At 32.6% G+C, this 22,332-nt stretch overlaps 1 pseudogene; it reads right to left on the reverse strand.

Annotated features, from left to right (window-relative positions):
• Nucleotides 1-872: 872 nt before the first annotated feature.
• On the reverse strand, nt 873-8,516 carry LOC149566557 (cysteine proteinase mucunain pseudogene; annotated as a pseudogene).
• Between the last annotated feature and the right edge of the window lie 13,816 nt (nt 8,517-22,332).

A 22,332-nucleotide genomic window follows, 5' to 3' on the forward strand; every position in this document is an offset into this window, starting at 1 on the left:
CTTCCTCTTCGATATGGTCAACAATACATAATGGAGTCTGGATAAATCTGGTTCCCTGCACCACCATTGATATTCTCCATATCTTATTTCTTTTTATCACTGTACATAACATGTATTGTTTCTTATTCCCTATTTGGTGCCTAAGATTCGTCCATGTTCTAATTTGACAGTGATCATTGGCTAGAGGTTTATGATTGTCGAGGGTGGTGCTGGAACTGTCATTGGATGCTGGGCAATTCTATACAATCCAATTATATTATATCTTGTTACTAGCTCCATCCATATGTATTCTTGTGCATGTGTATTTGTTTATAATAATTGATGGACGCATATCTATTCCAATTGGGTCTTCCGACAGTATTATCTTGTTGGTGTATATGGTAACGATACTACAATGTAGCTACGATTATTGTAATTATATGCTGACTGGAGAATCGATCTATTCCTTCCCAGCAATGCACAACCCATACTATGTCCAATATGAATTACATTTTCTTGGTGATAGATACATTCCTTGAATATGGATGTACTCAGTTATTGTCCTTATTGGTTAACTGCCATTTGTGATTCATATGTATTTTTTTATTTAACTCTATAGTATCTCCTTGAATCTGTTGGCCAACTTTATTATTTGTATCAATATGAAATTTCAATTGGATTCCCTACATGCATTGCCTTCTTTTTCCATGTCACAATCTACATTCTTTGATTGGTTCATGATTGTACTATGTTTGTAGGGTTCTTCTAAAAATTGATGACTCCTTTTTTTTTTATCTTTCTCTATATCCAACCTTATTCCATTCCTTATAATCATGGTTGCTAATGTAACATGGATCAAGGGTCTCTGAAGACGTGGGTGTGAGTGAGTGGTTTCATTTCATCCTTTGTTTCACACTACAAGCACCCTCTTGAGCCTTATAAGGATAATCTACTTCACTGTCAATACCACCATTCTCCACAATAAATTGAAATGTAGAATCCATTAATCCACCATTGCACCCCTAATTGGCTGAAGTATCATAGTCTACTAGCTCTTGTTCAAAAAGAGATATTAAATTCCCCGTCACAATCTGATTAACTCCTTCAATAGCTGCAACCATGGAGAAAGCCCAACAACTTCCACAAGCTCCCTGGTCTTTAACTTCAATTACATCACCATTTTTTCTCCAATCTATTGATTTAGTTAGATGGTCATCTTTTCTATACTGATATCGAATGCTCAAAGAGTTTTTTCGACAGGTATCTTGACGAATGAAATACTATACCCGAATACATGCTTTTGAACTCATTGTGGGTCAAGTTAGCAAACCGATTGAGGTCGAGGAAAATGAATTATTTTTTCGATTCTGTGCGTCAATGTTAAGAAAATTGTTTTTTAATATGTGGGATCTAGTTTCTTTATCAAGGAGTCCATTGTAGGCCCTCCCATGCTTCAACTGCCACCATTAATACATCCGAAAAAGTGCTTCATCTGAAACTAGATCTTGCGGTTCGTAACCTATCACAGAAAAACCACTGTAGCATGAAAATCTCCCAATATAGAGCACAAGTAATAGTGTAAATATCACCAAATTCATCATGGATGAAAGCAAAGATTTTGGATGATGAAGAAAATAAGATTGTATATTCATTACTCATGAAACTTCACAGGCTGGCAGGAAAACCAGTTCTGATACCAATTGTAATGACTCTTTTTTAGGTCATTCATTTTTTTATAGTTTTCTTTCTTTTTCTCTCTGTGAACAAATAATACATGCCATAATTTTTTCTATGCACATTTTCTTTCCATGTAATTTGATGTACCTCTACATGATTCACTGTGACTTCCTGCACACAATTCCTTTTGTCTCCTTTTCTATGACTAAGATGTTATTCCATGGTATATATCTCTTCCAATGTCTCCCCATTCCTTCCTATGCATGCCTCTTAAATATGAGTATGGTGTGGTGTGACCCTTCAAGAATTTGATTAAATTTATAATGTGTGTTGTGGTTTTAGACTTGTGTAATGATTGTATAATCATATATTAATTAATAATGATATTAGTAATATCACTATAGTATATTTTCTTTATATATTATCTATAATATTCATTGATCATATTTAAGTAATATGTTAATATAATATACATTATAAAACTATTATTGTTATTTGATATTACTTATAATTAATATTATATATCTCATAGGTTATTATATTATATTGACTAATTTGTTAATCAATTTATTTTCATTAATAGTATATGTAATAATATTTAAATACATTATAATTTATTATTCTTAATTATTATCATTATATAATATGTTATTTGAATGTCCATATATCCTTAAATTTGAGCTCATGACAACTTTATTTATATAATTGATATGGTTTTAAATATGTGCATTTATAAAACTGATATTTTAGATTTATTTTATTAAATAGGGATTTTGTGATTTTTTATGTTGTTTAAACATATATGTAGATTATATTTGATGGACCCACCCCCACCACCTCCCCCTCCCCCACCCTCACCTCTGCCCCCTCCATCTCCACCTCCACCTCTACCTCCACCTCCACAACCACCTAGTCCTCCTCCAACACCTACTACAGAGAATCTAAGGGTGAGCATGAGGTGCAACCTTCACATCAACATGTGTGATATTTATACCATTAATCACAAGCCCCAACCCCCTACCCCTCACCTACTTCACCTTGCAGATAGTATGCAAGGTGTTGTACACTCTATTGAGCATTTGGATTGTGACATCGATAGATTTAGATTGTGGAGGCAAAACATGCATGCCTTTTATTCTGATGGCCTATCTTATAGAGAGGTTCATCAGCTCAAATTAAATAAAGGGCATTTTAAAAGATACTTTCTAAACCCTAAGATAGGTCTTGAGATTAATGAGAAGAAGCCTTGCATATCTATTAGATGGTGCACACATCCACGTATATCAGCACACTTTTGGGAGTGGTGGTGGATGGTATTTGACCATCCACCACACACAAATCATGAAGTGCTCATGTACTTTCTTAGGAAACTATGGGCTGAATTGGAATTGGGTTTGAAACCTAATTATTGTGATATTAGATCATTTCAAGGTTTTAGTGGAGGAATGCCTCAAGATAGGTCTAGGGAAAAACTGAGTGATAATACAAGGAATTGCATATAGCCTCAGCCTCTTGTACCTCTTCCTACACCAGTTGTCCTAGTGCCACACCATCATCAAGTAGTGTCATTTGCTCTTACTTCATTGAGTGCCCTTTTGGGAAATTTAGTAGAGCAATAGACACAAGCAAAAAATATTCATCCACTTGGACACATTTGTACTAGTTGTGGAGATATATGTAGAGGCCCCCAGAGCCATGTTGATGTGGCAGATGATGACCATTATGTGGAGGGTGCTGATTTTGATGATGATGCATAGGTTGCTCATGGTGATGGTAGTGATGATATTGATGTGTCATCATTTGTTGACCTTCTACATAGAGAGCCCAGAGACAGTCAGAAATAGCAAGTAAAATTTAAATTTAGATTTAAATTAAGTACATAATTATTTACTTTCTACATAGATGTGTAATTGTATTAACCATATTAATTTATGTTGATTTTGAAATAATAGAGGATGGATGATATTGTTCCTCCTAGGAGGTAGTATAGTTCTTTTTTTAGACCTATGGACATTGGTATCCCTCATACGGTATGGACTTTTAATTACACTATAAATAATGTACATTCAAACTCAAATTTAATAACATGTGCTCATATGTTCTTGTTATCTAATTTTGTAGGGATTGTTGTCTGCTACACAAGTTGATGTTTGTATAGGTCTTGATCCATTGACCGCTGAGGCATAGCCTCAAATACCTATGGTATGAACTTTTGACTCAAGACAAATAATTTGTATTATTTTTATGTACACATTGTTATTAACTTATAATCTTCAACTTTGGTTCATGTATAATTTTATGTGTTTTGGTTTTATGAACATGAGATGGATCCCACTTATCCATATAGGCCTCAGTATAGTTTATTTTCTACTCCATCTTTTGACCATTTGAGACATGTCAATGATCAACATGGTAGCATATCTTTAGACATATCTGTGACATTGACTACTACTTAGGTATGATATATGTGTTTCTATAGTTTATAAAAAATGTAGTGTAAATTATGTACTTTTTAATTTACATACTTTGTAATTCATGTATTTATAATTATGACTCAAGTTTTATGTATCCATAATTTTAGGACTATGTCACCATTAGTGTTGTTGAGACTATAGGACTAAGCTAGATGGAGGTACATACATCATCCTTTGAGGTCAGTACTATCATTTATGTGTACATACATAGTCCATTATGATCTTTATCAAATTTTAAAAATTTATGTATTGTAAATTACAGGACCTCACCACTACCACATTTGCTAGCTTTCATAGTGCACCTCCTCCTATTACAGAAGGACACCCATCTCATGTGGTAGTATTTTTATTATGTGTTGAATATTTAATTTATTTGCAAGCTAGGTTTTGAAACCCATTTTAATTATGCATGTACATGATGAGACACCTCATGTTACACAGGATGATCCATCTACCTCACAAGGTGTCCCACATGATGAGACACCTCATGCTACACAAGATTATTCATCTACCTCACAAGGTGTCCCACATGATGAGGCGCCTCATGTTACACAAGATGATCCATCTACCTCACAAGGTGTCCCATATGATGAGACACCTCATGTTACATAGGATGATCCATCTACCTCACAGGGTGTCCCACATGATGAGAAACCTCATGTTACATAGAATGATCCATCTGAGTCCTCTTCAAGTGGAGTAAAGAGGACTGCAAATTAGATAGATTAGGTGTTTTTGGCACCTTTAGATTGTGTTTTTATAACATATATTGTTTATTATGTTACACTTTGTATCAGGACATGTAACTATATTATATGTATTTTTTGACTTCATAGATCATATTATGACATGTTAGACCATGTACTATATTTTTATGACTTCTTATCATGCTTGTGTATGTAGTATAGATTATTATGCTATCATGTTGTATGTATGAACCATTTTCTTTAATGTGACATTTTATTTATGTTATGACACATTTTGTAAGTATATGGTACATGAACAATAATCTTAATAATTTTAATTATTTATATATGAACATTAATTTAAATATGTTTGAACATTAATTTTAATTATTTATATAGGAACATTAATTTATAATATCAAGTGCACACCTTTAACTTTCAAATATAAATAAAATCCTATTTTAAAATGTTTGCAACATGTTTCACAATATATGTAAGACAATGTGAATGACATAAATAGAAGTGAACTCAAACTATAAAATTGGTTCAATACATTTCTTCAAATGAGCTCCTACCAAATAAAATTGTAAAACAAAAACGTGTGTTAATAAAAGCATAAATTAATATCAGCTATTTGAAATATGTAAATATGTGTAATTTGTATGTACTCACTATGTGTAATTGTACAAGATGTTGATGTTCGATCCACCTTAAATATTTAAATTTATATAAATTGTAATTGAGACCTGAATAAGAGGTATATATAAGTCTCTAATTTTCTATAGACAATGAATACATAAATTTAATTTAATTATATAAGTACATATATAAAAATAACACAATAAAGAAAAAACTTACATGTGTTTGATTTAAATGTAGTCATCCCACTATACCATCTACATCCTCTCTCTTTTGCAATGCACTATGATTATCTCATGCTCATCCATTATCCATAATACCTTATTTTTTGGGCCTCCCTTTGTATCTTTCTAATTTGATATTCATTGCCACAACCAAATGAGAATAGTGCAAAATCTTCTTTTTAGTTTGGTAGTCTTCAAATGTTGGTAAACCATTTCTTCTTGTTAGGTATGTATGTAGCCAAGTGCTAGCTACAATGACAAACCCAATTGGATACTTTTATCTACTTGATGACATATCAAGTTTTTCATAGGTTCCACACATCTAGCTAGCCAATACTCAATCTATTCATCATCATCATTAGGTGCAATAACAACATAAAAATGTCCTACAAGATAAGATAAAGTATGTAAACACTTTAATCACATGTGTACATATATAAATAATATATTAAAGACATATACTTGAATTATATTAATGACATGTACATAAATATATAATATAAATTGAAGCGTGATCACAAAAAAATTTAATTAAATTGTGCATACCAAGTTGTATGAGTTATGAAATATGACCATAGTCTTTTAATGCAAAAGTAACATTCTAGCCTTCATTTACAATATCATCTTGAAAATGTGTGTCAATAGGTGCTAATGATTTTTGTTACCAATCTTCAACCCATTTTGCATTATTGCATTCTTCCCATTCACCTACAAGACAAAACTATTAAAAACAAGCAAGCTCCCTACTCCATATAGTCTAAGTGTTAGATTCTAAACTCCTAAATGAATGTCATTTAATTGACCCGCTAATTCTATCATAGTCATATCTTGAAAGGATATTCTTCTCTTCAACTAGGTAGAAGAAATGTTTGATTGTAGAGTTTTGACTTGATCTAGTGTATAAATATTTGTTACACCATTTGATAATCTCATGTGCATTTTGAATTTGGCTTTTTCCTCAAATTTTAATTACTCTCTAATAAGGGCTCTCTTTACACATGCACCAGCACCATCATGTTCTCCTTTACCATGTCTAGCCTCTAAAAAACTCCACACATGTTGGATATTAGTTTTCTTATGTGTCCTACTCAACCAATAGAACATTCTAGCATTCTTGAATTGTTCTATACAATTATCTGACCATATCCAATTTTGTGTCATTTGAAGTTGTCTCTCTTTTAAATTATCATAAAAGACCTTGAAACAATATTGGACAAACTCAGATGAATGAAGTTTATTATCACTCATATAGAAACGATACTCTCTAAATATTTTTTGATCCTCCTCTGTACTATTAGGTACATGCCTATAAACTATATGAACATAAATTTTTACTTGCACTAAGTTGTAATATTGTGGTTGCACCTCATCTTGTGGTGCAAGTGTGTAGTTTTGTGCAAAGTCAACGATTGAAAGTATAGTACCAATTGGAAATGTATTGTTACATATGAAAAATTGTCCATCAAGCCATCTAGCATATTGAGAGTGTTCAACATATATTTTTGGCATGATAACTCTCTTCAACTAATCCATAAATGCATGACAACTAACTTAATCTGTAACTAGATCACACCTTCTTCCAATCTTCCCATCCTTCAATGTATATTCAATAGTTTTGAATCTTTTTACATAAACTAATTGCTTTGATTAAGTAAAAATAGGTTTTAAAGGACCCAAAATCTTTTACATAAAACTAGAAGTCTAGAAAGAAATAAGAGAAGTAAATACCATAGAAAAGCAACATAGGACAACATGAGACAAACCTCCAAAAAGAACAGCCATGAGGTCACCCAAGACAAAGTTGGAAAAGATAGCAAAAAATAGCAACCAACTAGCTAAGAAGTCTTTATCAAGTCAATAGCCTGATCTGCCAGAATATGCATATTCTTAGCAATGGCCTTCACCTCATTCATTTTACTCATATCTTCATTCTTCTTAGAATGAGCTCGAATGCATTTTCTAGGACCCTAATTCTTAGACACTGGAGGAAAGTCTTTCCCTTTGTCATGCTCAAGCACCTTCAAGAGGTTAGCCACATTATTAGCCATCTATTTGAACAACTTTTCCACATCACCTAGCTTAGCTTCGATTTTAGACACCTTCCCCTAATTAGCACTAATTGCTTTATCCAAGACCATGTGTTTGGCCTCGAGCTATGGTATCTTATACATAAGGTTTTTAAGTTCTTTTCCATTCCCAATAACCTCTAAAGTCTTGTCTATGTGTTGGCCAAGTGTATGCTCACCCTTGGCAATTTTATTGACTTGCTCCACTTCCTTGCCAAACACTTGCATTTGTTGCTTTAGGAAGCCAATCACCTTCATGATTGTACAAGGGTTACCAAATAGACCTTTGGATGACCTAGGCCCACCATCAGTATTTTCATTAAAATTTGGAAGATGCCCCTATTCCCCATCATCCTCATTTTTTGAAACCCCATTCTTCATAGTCTATAACTTCTCCTCTTTTTGCCTCAAAGATTTTCTTCTCCTTTCCATCCGTTGAGCCAGAGGCTCATCATCAAAAGGGGAAGAGGCCCGACCATCTTGAAAATCCTTAATACCCTTTCCTTTACTCCCACTCCTCTTTTTATAGTGATCTCTCACCAATTCCTCCATAGAATCACTTTCCTAGTCAAAATCATAGTCAACAACCATCTTTTTCTTCTTGCTAGAACTACAACTAGAGCCCTTTTTCAAACTCCCCATAACTCCCTCAACTTCATCTTGTGTATTCGAATCATAACCCTTTTCCAAGAGACTCCCTTCCATATCATAGTCTGCCCCTTTCAAACTACCCCTGGGTTTCACAATCTTCTTGGATTTTAACACATTCATTATACGGACCATAAGACCCTCATGGAAAATATGCTCACCATTTAGGTCTTTCTAAATAGCCTAAATGGAAATGCTAAGAGATTTCCTTAAGTAAAATGGAAAGTTGATCCTAACATCATGCCTAAAGTGATTGGCCAACATGAAATGGTACCCATAAAACTTAGTAAATCTCCCATCTAAAGTGAGGTATTCCATTATAACAAAAAGCACAAATTGCCATAGTCGAGAAATAGAGCCCAAGTTGATGTAAGAATTACCTATTTTCACCAAGTGGCCTTTCTCATGCTCTGATTCCACAAATTCATCTATGGCCCTATCAACAACTCCCTCTCTCGAAAAAAGTTAATCACATCCATTTCCAACCTCGTAGCCTCTGCAATCACTTCTTCGGTAACTTCCATTCACTGGTTACCAACCATAATAGATCCATCCTTCCAAGATTTAATAAATTGATGCCTAGTGGCAGGATTGTTACCTTTAAGCCTTTCCATGTACCCTATGAAATTTACATCAACTAATTGTTGTCCAAAATTAGTCAAAGCATTTTCATGTAAACATTCATCTAACAAAGAAAGATTGCCACACATATCACATGTACCAGAAAGACATACATTGAAAAGAAAGTATTGATCATTAGGTGGCTTACAAAACAAACCTAATATGAAATCCTTTAGTGGTATTTTTATACCACATTCCTACAACATTTCTTTACTATGCATGGTACCACATATAGATCAAAGTACATCATAATGGTAATGAAATTGAACATGATTTTTACAACAACATGTGATTCTTTCCTTGTTAATCCCTACATACCGTGGTTTACACTTTTCAAAAGATCTTTGACCAATGGTAATAGTTAACACCTTACCATCTACAAATTTTTTGAACAATTCAATTTGAGTCATGTCTAAAAGGTGTTTAGAATGTAGATCATGTATTTTTGAGCCAATTCTCAATTTAAGAACATCTCTTGAATTAGATGACACTCTTGTATTGTCATGCCAAAAAATTTCAACCAAACTTTTGACTTTAGTAGTAAGTTTCATAACACATCTCAGGAGTCTACTACTAGAATTCCAAAAAATATTTGCTAGATCAAATTCAAAGTTAACCCTTCTCATTAGAGCTCTTTCTAAAGTCTTACGATTCACATTAAGCTATCCACTTATGTTACTAATTAATCTTTTGTTAGTTTTTGATTTGTTAACTAAAGTTGTTTTTATTTCTCGTCGTGCTACATTCTTATCTTTAGAGTGACTTCTCTTTCCAATAACATCAAAGACACTAGCAATAGTGGATACAACTTATTTTAAAAACTCATTTTTATTCTTGGGTTCTTACATTCCTAACCTTTTCATTACTTTTCACACTTTAAACATTTTAATTAGTTGCAACATCAACTGACATTGAAACCCAGATTTCTTTTATAAAAAAATGTCTATATAATCTATTAGCATGTGTCCTAATTTGTATCCATGAAACCAATCCATGAAGATTATCTAGCACATCATTAGAAAAATCAAAATAATGTTCACACACTTCAGTATCATTTTGGCATGTTTGTTTAGTACTTGGTGTTTCCATTTCTACATTCATACCATTGTTATTTTCAATTGTCATTTCATTTTCAATGTTATTTGGAATTTGAATATCATTTTCATTTTTTCTTGGTATTTTTTTAGGGTATGCATTTCCATTGGAGTTTGTTGTGCATGATCATTTGGCAATCTATTCTCATCAAAAAAATCTAAATCATTTAAATCATAACCTACTTCTAAAAAATCACCAATTTTATCATGAGAAAAAACTCAAGGGTTTGGAGACACGCCTGTATTGAATGTTTGATTAGAATGTGCACCCGAATCTCCTTGTTTTGGGTTCTCGTCTTTAGCCTCTTCATCCATCATGGTATCATGAAAGTCTTTCTCCTCTGAAATACTGCTTAACTCTCTAATTCTTTGTCTTCTCTCTCGTTGGCATTGTGTATCATTCTCTTTATTTGTTGCAATCTCCTCCTTTTTCAAAACTTTTATTTTCTTCTTTCTTTGTTGTTTTGATCCCATGTTTGCATCAGTTTTGAATTTGAATCAAAGCTTGCAAATTGTAGAAGAAGACAAGAAACATGACAAAATTCACTATTGCAATTTGAAACTATCATTCAATCATCACAATATTTGAAAATGCTATGTGGGGCATCTTTTGGGGCCCAATGGATACATTAAAATCAAGTACCTGAATATTTAAAAATTGGGGGCCTGATTTGGTTTAAGGCTAAATTCAAATTGGGCACCCAATTTTTGAATTACAAATCCAGTGCCCAATTCTAGTGCCATAGACATGAATTCACATCGAGTTTTTCCTTGGGGAAAGGCATGGCATAGGCTTGGTGGGACCAAGCTTATGCCTTTATGAACCAATTTTTGACTAGAGCATTTAATCAACAATTTCAAGGACTTCATAATTTTTATATGGTTATCCCCATTAAATGTTTTGAAAAAACAAAATGCCATTATAGGTCTTATTGTTCTGATTTCAAAGATGTAAATTTTATAGTGTTATGAGTTCATTTGCTATTTTTCCATTATTTATTAATCAAAAGTATCTCTTAAACATTAAATAGTGACATTCACTAAAACTTTAATAACATTTTTAATTTTTCATATTTTGTAAATTAGTTTACATGTCATCGATCCTTAGACAATTCTTTTGAAGTTTTAAAAAAAAATCCAAAAAAGTAAATTCTGATTAAATTATGGCATTGGTACATGGGAGGTTTTAGGAAAAAGCTTAATTGTCAATTAAAAATTAATTAAAAATATTCATTAAAAAAATTAAGAAAATTATTCTCATCAATCTTTGGTGTGTCAGGTAACTTCATTTAAAAGGATTCACAAAAATTCATTTAGTTGTGTCAAATTATGGTGTCCATACACAAGCATGGTATGGTCCTGAAACATGCATTTTCAAAAAGTGGTTTTTAATGATCCACACCAAAAAAATAATCTATCATATGGGTATACAAATAAATTATATATTCAGAAAGAAGATTTCATGCACTATAATTTTAATTTCTAAAGATTTTTTATTTATTTAATCTCTAAATGGCTCAAATTTTGGCATCAATTGACAATATATTTCAAAAATAGGAAAAACACTTCCACTTTTTGGCCAAAAGTGAGACCAAAATTCTTGCACTGACCTGTGTATTATAGGGTCCTAAGTGGTTGTAATGTGCCTTATATAGTACTAATGTAGCATAATAGGTCCTAAGCAGTCCTTGGGAATCTTAAGGGGTCCTAATATGTCTTATGACCACTTATGAAACTATAAAACAAATTACAATCAGCCACACATGACCCTAAGTTGTCCTAAGGGGTCCTAATGTGCTGTGATATGTCCTATGTGGTTCTAAGGGGACCTAATGTATCTTAGGACTATTTAGGACCCTATAAGAACAATTACAACCTCTTAGAAATCTATAAGATACATTAGAACCCCTTAGGACTACTATTGGTGTCCTAATGTGTCTTATGTCCACTTATGACCCTATAAGACACATTATGATCACTTAGGACCCTAATTCACCCCAAAGGGTTTTAATGTGTTGTAATGTGTTTGTCATGAACATTAATTAATGTATGAGCAATATAATCTATGCTTTATATTATATTATATTACATGAATAATATAATATATATTTTTAAAATAACTTTAGTCTTTATAATTATTTTAGTTCAATTGTTCCTCTTAGATTTATTTGTGCCTTTTTTCAAGTTATTTTTCTATTAATTTTTAATAATAGGTTTTTTATGTGGAGACTTTTTTAGATGGTTTTTTTATTCATATATGATAAATTAAATATAAATAAATCATATTTTTTTATTTTTTTTATTTTTTTAAAATTATAATTATAATTTATTCATCTTAGAGTAGGTTTAAACAATAATTTTATTACTAAGAAATAGTCTTATATGTGGGAACTTTGCTCTCAGATTTTCCAATTTTTTGCCAAAAAATTTCAACCCTATTCATAAAAAAAATATTTCCAATTATTTTAAGTTGCTTTCCAATTATTTTATTTTTTGTACTTATTTTAATTTCCTTCAAAATTATTTCTTTCTTATTTATTTCTATTTTATTATTTCCATTTTTTTATAATTATAATAAGAAATTTGTATTAATATTAAATGTATTTAAAGAGTTATAGCAATAAATAATAACCATACTTGTAATGTTCTATTTTCTTTCTGACTAATTCTTTCTAACATTACTATTCTTATCTGCTTTTGTCCAACTCATCCTCTTATCCATCTTTCCTTCCAACTCATTTTCAAATCTATCACTATCTTTATCCCTTTACAACTCACATTTCCTCAAAGTCAAGCCTTGGATCAGGTCATCACCACCTTCTTCCCCCCCTTGTCACCCTCCAAGGGCATGAACTAGCCACTAGATACACCTACATCGAGACACACCAAATTTGTTCAATCATGTCACAGATTCATCAGGCAGCAACATTCCACTCCCAAGACTACTCGAATTCAAGCTCAAGCTTCTAGTCTCCCTGGGTCTTATCCCTCGGTGATGGATTTCTTTGTATTGAGAAAGGATATCTACTCCTTCTCTTGTTTCCTCTATTTGTTTTGTTTTGTTGCTTGTCCTTTTCTGGACACCATTTGGTGCTCTTGTTGGGTTTCTTTTATACCCTATTGTATCTTCTAGTCCCTTAGACCCTTCATTGGTCTTTTGTTAGACATTAATATCATTATCTTATTTATCTTATCTTATCCCTTTTCTCAAAGCTATTAGAGAGCTTTCTTAGGTGTTGTCCTTGTTTTTGTTATTTTGTATTAGAAAGTTTTTTTGGTTGCAAGTTGAAGGTGTTGGTCATGTTTATTATTTATTTCTTTTTCTACCATAGATGTTCATAGGGACTTTTAAACTTCTTTATTACTCTTTTTTTAAACCTTTAGGTTTCAAGTCATTTTAAAACTTGTTTTTACCTCTATCCAAAAAAATCATAAGAAAATCTCACCCAAATCATAATCATACCTCTAACCTAAATTTTGATAATAATAATAATCCAAAGCCTTGTCTAAATCTAACCTAAATTCTGACACTAAACTCTAACCATGTCCTAATCTAAACCATAAACTTGAACCTTAAGCATAATCTTTACTCTAACCATAATAATAAGCTAAATCTTAACACTAACCCTAATCCTAACTATTTTTATAAACTAAGAATGACACTAAACCCAACAAACTCACTGATTCAAAATCTAAAACCAAGCATATTATTCAAACCATAAATGTAACCCTAAACCCTAACTTAAACCTAATTCAAACTCTAAAAGTAATTGTACTTTAACTTAAACCCTAACTATAATGATGATTCTAAGATTTACACTAACTATGCCCTAAACTCTAACCCTAAAAATGATGTATACCTTAGAACCATAACTATAATCCTAACCCTAAACCTAACCATAGTTATAGCTCAAAACTTATTTAAAAACAAACATCCTAGACCTAATCTCAAAACCTTAACCCTAACTATAATTGTAACTATTGTCTTTATTATAGCCCTATCCCTAGCCCTAACCATGATATAAACCCCATGCCTAGCCAACATCTTAACCTTAACCTTATACTCTAACCCTAGAACTATAATCCTAACTACAATAAACATTAATTGCAATAATAATCCTAACTTTAGTCCTAAAAATAATCCAAACTCTAACCCTAACCCTAAGTCTATCAATACTTCCAACCCTTATCCTAAGTCTATCAATAATTTTAATGCTAATTATAACCCTAACCATAAGCCAAAACCCTAACCCTAACCATAATCATAGTCATTAAAAGTCAATTCCTAATCATAAATGTTAAATCCTAATTTTAAATGGTAACCCATAAACTTAATGTGATACCTAACCATAATATAAATGATAACCCTAATTATATTAATTTATTTAACATATAACAATGTTAAATCTTAATACTAAATTGTAACCCTCACATTAACTCACATTTACCCTATCCATAAGTCTAAATATTAACACTAACCATAACCGTCAACCTAAACCAAATCCTAATTGTAATGCTAATATTAATCTTAATCCTAACTTTTAACTTGACCAAAACTCAAATCATATCCCTCTCCAAGCCTTTATCTTTACCCTTAACCCAATTATAATTCCAATCCAAATCAAATAAATGTTATTATAAATAAATTAATAAATCTAAACCAAATTCTAAACCTACTTCTAACATTAACCATAATACAAAGTGAACTCCTAATGGTAACACTAAACATGATATAAACTGGAGCTCTAAATGATAATCACAATAATATTAATTTATTAAATATATTACATGGGTTGTGACTCCTATTAACTAATATATACTCTATCTAAAATACGTCAAGATGCATGGAGGTGTTGAATTTTTTCATCATTCATCTTTAATATACATTAAAAAAATCAACCCTCCATGCATCTCGACATATTTTAAATATAGACTATATATTAGCTAATATAAAAATGTTTAAAAACTTTTAATAAAGGTGTTGGCTAATCTCTAGACAAACTTCACAAATGATAAAAAAAACTGAAACATTTTTTTTTCAGATTTATGTATATATTTTTCAAAAATTTTGTTGTTTTTAATCATAAAATATGCAGATGATGAAGATCAAATGCTAAAAATTTCAAAAGAAAATTTGTGTTATGAATTTTTAAAATTTGATCAAAGATATATTTTTTAGAGAGGATAGCCATGTCCAATCAAAAGCGTCTGCCTACAAACACAATCATAATCAGAAGTGTTAACTATCGCAATCTACCCAGTCTCCACTAAGCCACAAAAATGGTCCCCACATAATGACAGTTCTGTGCTCGGGATGTAATATAAGGTTTGAAAGTAGTGCAATGAGTAAAAAATTGCCTGTGGCAGAAGATTCAACGACTATCCAATGGAAGTTGGCAGTAAAAGGAAACGAGGTAGTAGAGGTATGCAGGTTTGAATTGAAAGCGCCTGGAAGAAGGAGTAAAAAACCGAAGGCAACGACGAACGAAGAAGATAGAAAGGGACCAAGGGAAAGCAGGCTAATGATAGAAGTTGTGACCAAAGAAAACTTAGACTGGGAATTAACAAAGCTCTGCCTAAGTGAAACTAAATGTGCCGATATTGTTCAGCCACAAAGCTGAGGAGATGCAGAGAAGCAATAACAAAATACTGAAACATAGAGAAAGTAAAATAAATTGAATTATATGACGTCAGTTATTGAATCATGGAAACTATTATGGTGAAATAAAATGTAGATGCATAAGAGTGTGATGCTGGGGTTGGTTTTAAGAAAACTTTAGTAAGGTTTGAACGAGGTTTTGAATGATATTAATATTTGAAATTGAGTCTTTACATCCATAATTTATGCGAGGATAGATATAGTATAGAATGGATTCGAGTTGCTCATGGGAAAACTATAGGGTTTCTATAAAGAGAGTAAGCAAGAATACAATAGTGAAATTATAAGAAAATACAGCAGCATTATTAAGTCTAAATGTTTTGATTTTATCTTTTAGTGTAAATGTGGTGAGATGCAGGTATGTGTTGAAATAGTGTTACTATAAAAGAAAGGGGTAAATATTAGGAAGTAAATATTAATGAGAAAAAATATAACATTGAACTTTATTGTTTGAACACAGGGCAAGGATCGAGATTTAAGATGAATCACTATTAATTTCTTATAATCCAATTGCAGATTACTCCAAAACAAATGTTTAATATAGTGTATATAATAGATCCTACCAAGTAGCTGGATAAAGTAAAGTTCACTACCTCAAATCTAGAAGCATCAATGTTCTTCTAATTGATCATGAGTGTGTGGTGTCAACATGGACTTAAAGTTCTCCATCCTAAGTATTTTCCCTGTACCATGAGATTCAAATTACTCATGCAATCTTTGTAATAAACCAATGTATGGGTCTGTGGTGAACAACTTTTTTCATTCTTTTCATGAGAGAGCACTTTCATAACATTCTAACAGTCTTCTTTGATATATTGCTGCCATCATTTTTGTCATGTTTGTAACAATCATTTTAACACTGTTATAACTTTATAACAGCATATTCTTAAATTGTGAGGTCCCTATCTTCAACATTTAGTTCTTGTGGATATTACTATGCCACTCAAGAGTTCCTCTTAATAGCATTCTTTCATTTCCATTTCATTGTAGTACTGTTCTTCAATGCCTTCATTTTCTTGATTACTCGTTTGTTGTCCTTACTATCTTCGTGATCTATGGTTTTTCTATGCATCTGTTGTTGTACTATGAGGCTCGATTTGTGACCTTGACATCTAATGATCTTACGAAACTATGGCATGCTTGAGAATTAGAAAGAATGAAGAACTCTAAAAAAATAATTTAAGAGGGAGAATGACAATCTCAAAGGATAAGTCAAAGTCACAATCTATCCTCATCAAGGAAATATGGATTGCTCTAACATTATACAAAACTCAAGAAGATTGTGGTATGTACAATGCCTCTTCTATATGCATGATTTGCACATTCATGAAAATTTGTGGTCTCTATAATGTGCATCGGTCTTCCATGCCTCTCATCATGACACTTCTACTCTAATATAACACTATTCCTCATCTTTCATTTTTGTTATGACTCTTTATCATAAGAGATCATTGTTCCAATCCTTCTAAAATTATTGCTTGTAATTTCTTGGACCAAAGTATTGGTCAAGACCTCACCTCACGTTCCTTGTTAATGATTATTTATTCAAGACCATAGGTCTGTATCCTTAAATTTACTTCTTCGCCCTTTAACAATTATTGACTGTCTCTGTGTTCCTATTACAAGGCACTACTTAACATTATTGAAGGTCATTTGATAACCTCTTTATGAACTTGCTTTTACACCTCTAGAATCACCATTTTTTGGCTTTTCATACCATTTTTTATTTTGATACCATTATTTGAGGTGCACATTCATTATTCCACAACTTTTTTTTTTTTTTCTTTTTTTTGTTGACTGTTTTGAAGGGTATCATGACTGTACTACAAGATATTGTCTGTTCCACAAGTTTGTTTGATTGTTTCAGAGATATTGTGACTGTTTCGTATGTTTTTTATTATTTTTAATTTTCAAGGATATTATGTTTACTCTGCAAGGTACTTAGAACTTTTTCACAAGTTTCTTTTGACTATTTCAGATATATTATGGATGTTCCATAAGTTTGTTTGACTGTTTCAACGATATGTGTAGTGTCTTCAAGAGTTCGTTGACTCTTTTCAAAAGATGCATCAGTTGTCCCATGAGATGTATTTAGTGTCTTGAAGGGATATTCAATATCAGAATAGAGATATCCACTATCTAATGGATTCATTCACAATTATCATTACATCATATTCATTGTCCTGAGAGATCAAGCATTGTTCCATCAGATGTAGTAATTATTTATAAGAGGTATTAACTTTTCTATAAGATTTATTGACTATTTAGGGAGATCTATTGACTGTTTTCAAGAGATCCATTCATTGGTATAAGAGACATAGACAGGGGACATACTGAGAAACTTTAAAACACATGGCATTATGGTCATAAAAAATAGGCATGGAAAAGATTCAAGTAGAAAGATCTTGTAATAGTCAAAGACAAAAGATGGAGAATAACAATCATAAATGACAGTTAAAGACAATATAAAACCCATGGAATAGAGCAAGGAAAGGGACATAGTAAAAGTGGTTAATTTACAGTCATTGCAGGAGCATAAAATTTTATTGTCAAAGCCCTCATCAAAAACCTCCCTGTGAAGAAGAATGTTTGACAGTAGGCAATCAAAACTAGGGAAAGAACAGCCAAAAGAGATAAAGCAGAACACCAATGAATGACACCATGCAAAATCTAAGAAGTAATTCCCTTGTAGACCCTTGTAGCAGTCAAATGCATGAATCTTTGTGATAGTTAATATTTATGCTTCAGGAAATGATAGAATTAGCTCTTTTCAGCCATATGATCAGCTTGAGTAATTATCCAATTCAGTATAATACAGTTATTAAAATCTAAAGCTTCATTGTGCAATCTTCCTTCATGAAAATATCCAAAAGCTTCTAAAATTATGGAAAATTCAACTTAGTTTATTTGAGTAACATGATTTGCAACTTTTGTATTCATTTAAAGTTTGTTCTTCCATAGGATTTACAAGCTTAGGATTTACAAGTGTGTTTTACAAATTATTTTTTACTGTGTATTCTTTGAATATAATGTTGATGTGCCAAGTTTCTCTTGGTGCTATGGGAAATCGTGCTTCTAATCGACTTATGACTGTTCTATTTGGGAAACTTATAAATGCATTTGGAAGCAACACAGCTAATAAATGCAAATTGATGCATGAATTGTCCGAGGTTTAAATCTTTGAATATTCACAGTTTCCTTATTCTGTTTCGTATTTCAATTTCAAATTAAACAAAGAAAAGTTATTAACCCAAAAAAGGGCAATTATAAGCTGAATTTAGGCTCAAAAGGTCCCATTATTCTCTAGGTTTGAGAGACAAAATTGTTTTATCTTTAAGGTTGTCATATCTAGACTTGGAATTTCATGGACCAAATGCCTAATGTTGTGATTTTGACATTTGAAACTCCTATCGGAGAAATTCCTCTGCACCAGTTTTGGATTGGAACTAAGTCTCTGATTGAAAATGAAGTCCACGATATGGAGATTTGGAGAGTAAGAGGTTTGCTAGAAAGGCCGCATCAGGAACTGCCCGCGTACATATCATCATCTCATCTGGCCACACCTGCAAATTCTTTGCACAACATTCAGTCACCGCACAATTACATTAATATACTTAAAAATTGTAATTGTAGAGGTTAGTATTACCTGTATGGTTTGAATGCACCGCGCAATAGCTGATCCCCCTAGTGCTCTGATTTCGAGCCTCCTCAGTTTTTCCATCTGATCCAAACTTTCTATTCTGGGCCCCTCGCAAGAGCTGTCAACTTCCAATATTTCCAATCTTGTGCAGTTTTTTAAACCTTCAATTTTCTCAATTGGGCCACAACCTTGTAACTCATGCTCTCTTAGACAAGTCAAAAGTGCAAAGCTGGGAAGCATACGCAACTTTGAACATTTAGATATCTTGAACCATTCAAGATTTGCTGGAAGTGCTTCGATCTCCATTAACTCATTATTAGAAAGTTTGCGCATTTCTGTGGATGATAGTATTACAGACCTCAGATTGCTTAATGCAAAGGGTGATGAAGCCGCCCCAAAATCTACTTGGCTGATTGGGCACTCGAATATTGTTAGATGCTCTAAGTGAAGAAGACCCCCCATAGTGGCTGGTAAATGTTTAAGCTCCTTACACTTAACAATTCTAAAATCAGTCAGGGAAGACAAATCTCCAAGAGAGGGCAGCAAACATTCTAGTTTGGGACAATCCTCAATGGTAAGATGAGTCAAGAATGGCAAATCTCCAAGAGAGGGCGGCAGAAAGGTCAACAATTTACCCCCTATCTCCAACTTTCCTAGGCTGCTGAGTTGGCTAATGTTGATTGGTAGCTCCCTTAAACCGTCCATACCATTTAAGTTGAGTTCCGTCATGGACGCTTGATTTGTCATGTGACGCGGCAACTCTTCCACTCGCTTGCACCCAGAAAGATCCAAATACTCCAGCTTTTTATGCGTTCAAAATCCTCTGACACAAGTATGAGATTATCACAATGGCCTAAGTCGAGATGTTGCAAAAGCATCAGGTTTTCTAAAAGAAATTGGTAGGCTGGTCAACTTTCGGCAAAAGGCTATACTTAGATGCCGCAGATTTCTCAAATTGCCGAAACTGCTAGGCAGCGATGAAAACTTAAGAGCGAGTACTTGGAAATGATCCAATGATTGAAGATGACAAAATCCTTCTGGCAGACTCAAAATATTGCCAGCTAATATTATTACAAGCTTTTAAAACTCTTTGGGCAATCCTATTGAACTTGGAAGCCCTCGGAGTTTGTCACAATCAGAAATAAGTAACTCTCTTAACTGCACAGGCACCTGAAGCACATTTCGAACATAGAAACGTAAAACGTACAGTAATGGTTTTTATAGAAACGGAAAACAGAGTAACTATTAAAAAATCAAGTACAGATTTAGTAGAGTTGAGAGGGAAAATACTTACATTGTTGCCATCCTCGTCCCACAGCTCTTCTAAGTGATGTACCTTTTCATCAGCTGAAAATGGTTCATACAGTTGTAAAACTCTCAAATTCGTCAATGAAAGTTGTGGAGGAAGATTTCTTAGGCTCATTTGGAACCAGCGAAGCCAGACTAGCTCTCTCGACATTTGGCTAATTATTCCATTACAATAACCTCCTCTAATTACCAAAATCTTTAGTCCAATTAAAGAGGGTGCCAGTGACAAAATTTAACACCACACCCATTTTCCAGGAGTTCAACCTGCTAGCAGCAACCATGAAATTCTTTAGTCTCGGTAAAGAATCCAATTTTGATAAATAACTCTCTTTGAAAAAGACTTTGAACAAAATATGTTTTAATATATACTGTAACTAAAATTAGTATTAAGTAGAAGAAACAAAAAACAAAGGAGATGGACAAGAATACCTTAAAATTAGTGACCTCCTCTAGAGTATATTCCATTATTCCTTGAATGGCATTGCTCTTCTAAAAAATAGAAAAAGTCTTTCAATAACAGATTATTATATATGACTTTAAGAAATTTATATTAAAATGTTAATAGGCATAAAAATATGAATAATAGGATTCATTATCTTTCTCAAATATTTATTTAGATTAATTAAATAGTTTTCTCTTCTAAGATGCCTATAAAATTTCATTTTCACTCACATTAATTATGGTCATTGCTTTGCTATGTGCCCATTGTTACCATCCATTCGACCAAAGGAGGGTAACCAAACACTAGTCTCCCAATCCCATTTCTTGATTTTTGAAGGTCAAGGCCTTTCTACCAAGGACTTGGGGTCCTCATGTGTTATCCTTAAAGTTATTATTGTGGATCTTCATGATGATCCTAACAAATTTAATGCATATCAAGACTTTTTTCTCCAATACAAGTATCTCTTTTCATTTGTGGATAGGTTTTTGGGTGTCAGACCTTTAAAGATGATGTATTCTAAAACTAGGAATGTGCATGTGGTTCCCTGCAAATTTAGTAGTACTGCAGTCCATGCCTCCAATGAAAAAGTGAAAGAAATTATGATTCAGATAGGGCATTCCTTGGTGGGTAAGTTCCACTCCTTTAGACCTTCTGTTGTTCAACTAAGGAAGTAGGCTTCTTCCTATTGAAAATTAAAAGGTAATGTGAAAGTTAATGTGTTGCAACAAGAAACATATATTCTATGTTCTCATTAATGGCCCATGGTTGTATGACCAAAGAAATAACCTTTCCCATTGCAAATAAAATTCAGGTTTCAATGCATGTAATGTCTAGGGGTGCACTGGCTTCCACAGGGGTTCGCCTCCCTGGTAAACCTGTTGAGCTTTAAAACTTTGAGGTGTTTAGAGCTATAGTGGAGTCCTTTGTATCTCTTCTAGTAGTGGATAGTATCACCCAAGAAAGATCTATTCTTTGTAAGAATTTTTTAGGGATAAGATGGTGTTTCCTAATGGATGTTTAAAGGTAGTGTGAAAGTCAATGTGTTATGACAAGGAACTTATGAAGATATAGTCTATGTTATTACTATTGGCCCATGGATGTATAAGAGAAACCAATAAAATATCATTTCCCTTTGTAAATTGATTTCGGGTTTTAATGCCAAGAATGACTTGCAG

This window comes from Cupressus sempervirens, chromosome 3 (genome assembly GCF_028749045.1).
Source record: "Cupressus sempervirens isolate cs-2001-9-10 chromosome 3, ASM2874904v1, whole genome shotgun sequence".
Classification (NCBI taxonomy): domain Eukaryota; kingdom Viridiplantae; phylum Streptophyta; class Pinopsida; order Cupressales; family Cupressaceae; genus Cupressus; species Cupressus sempervirens.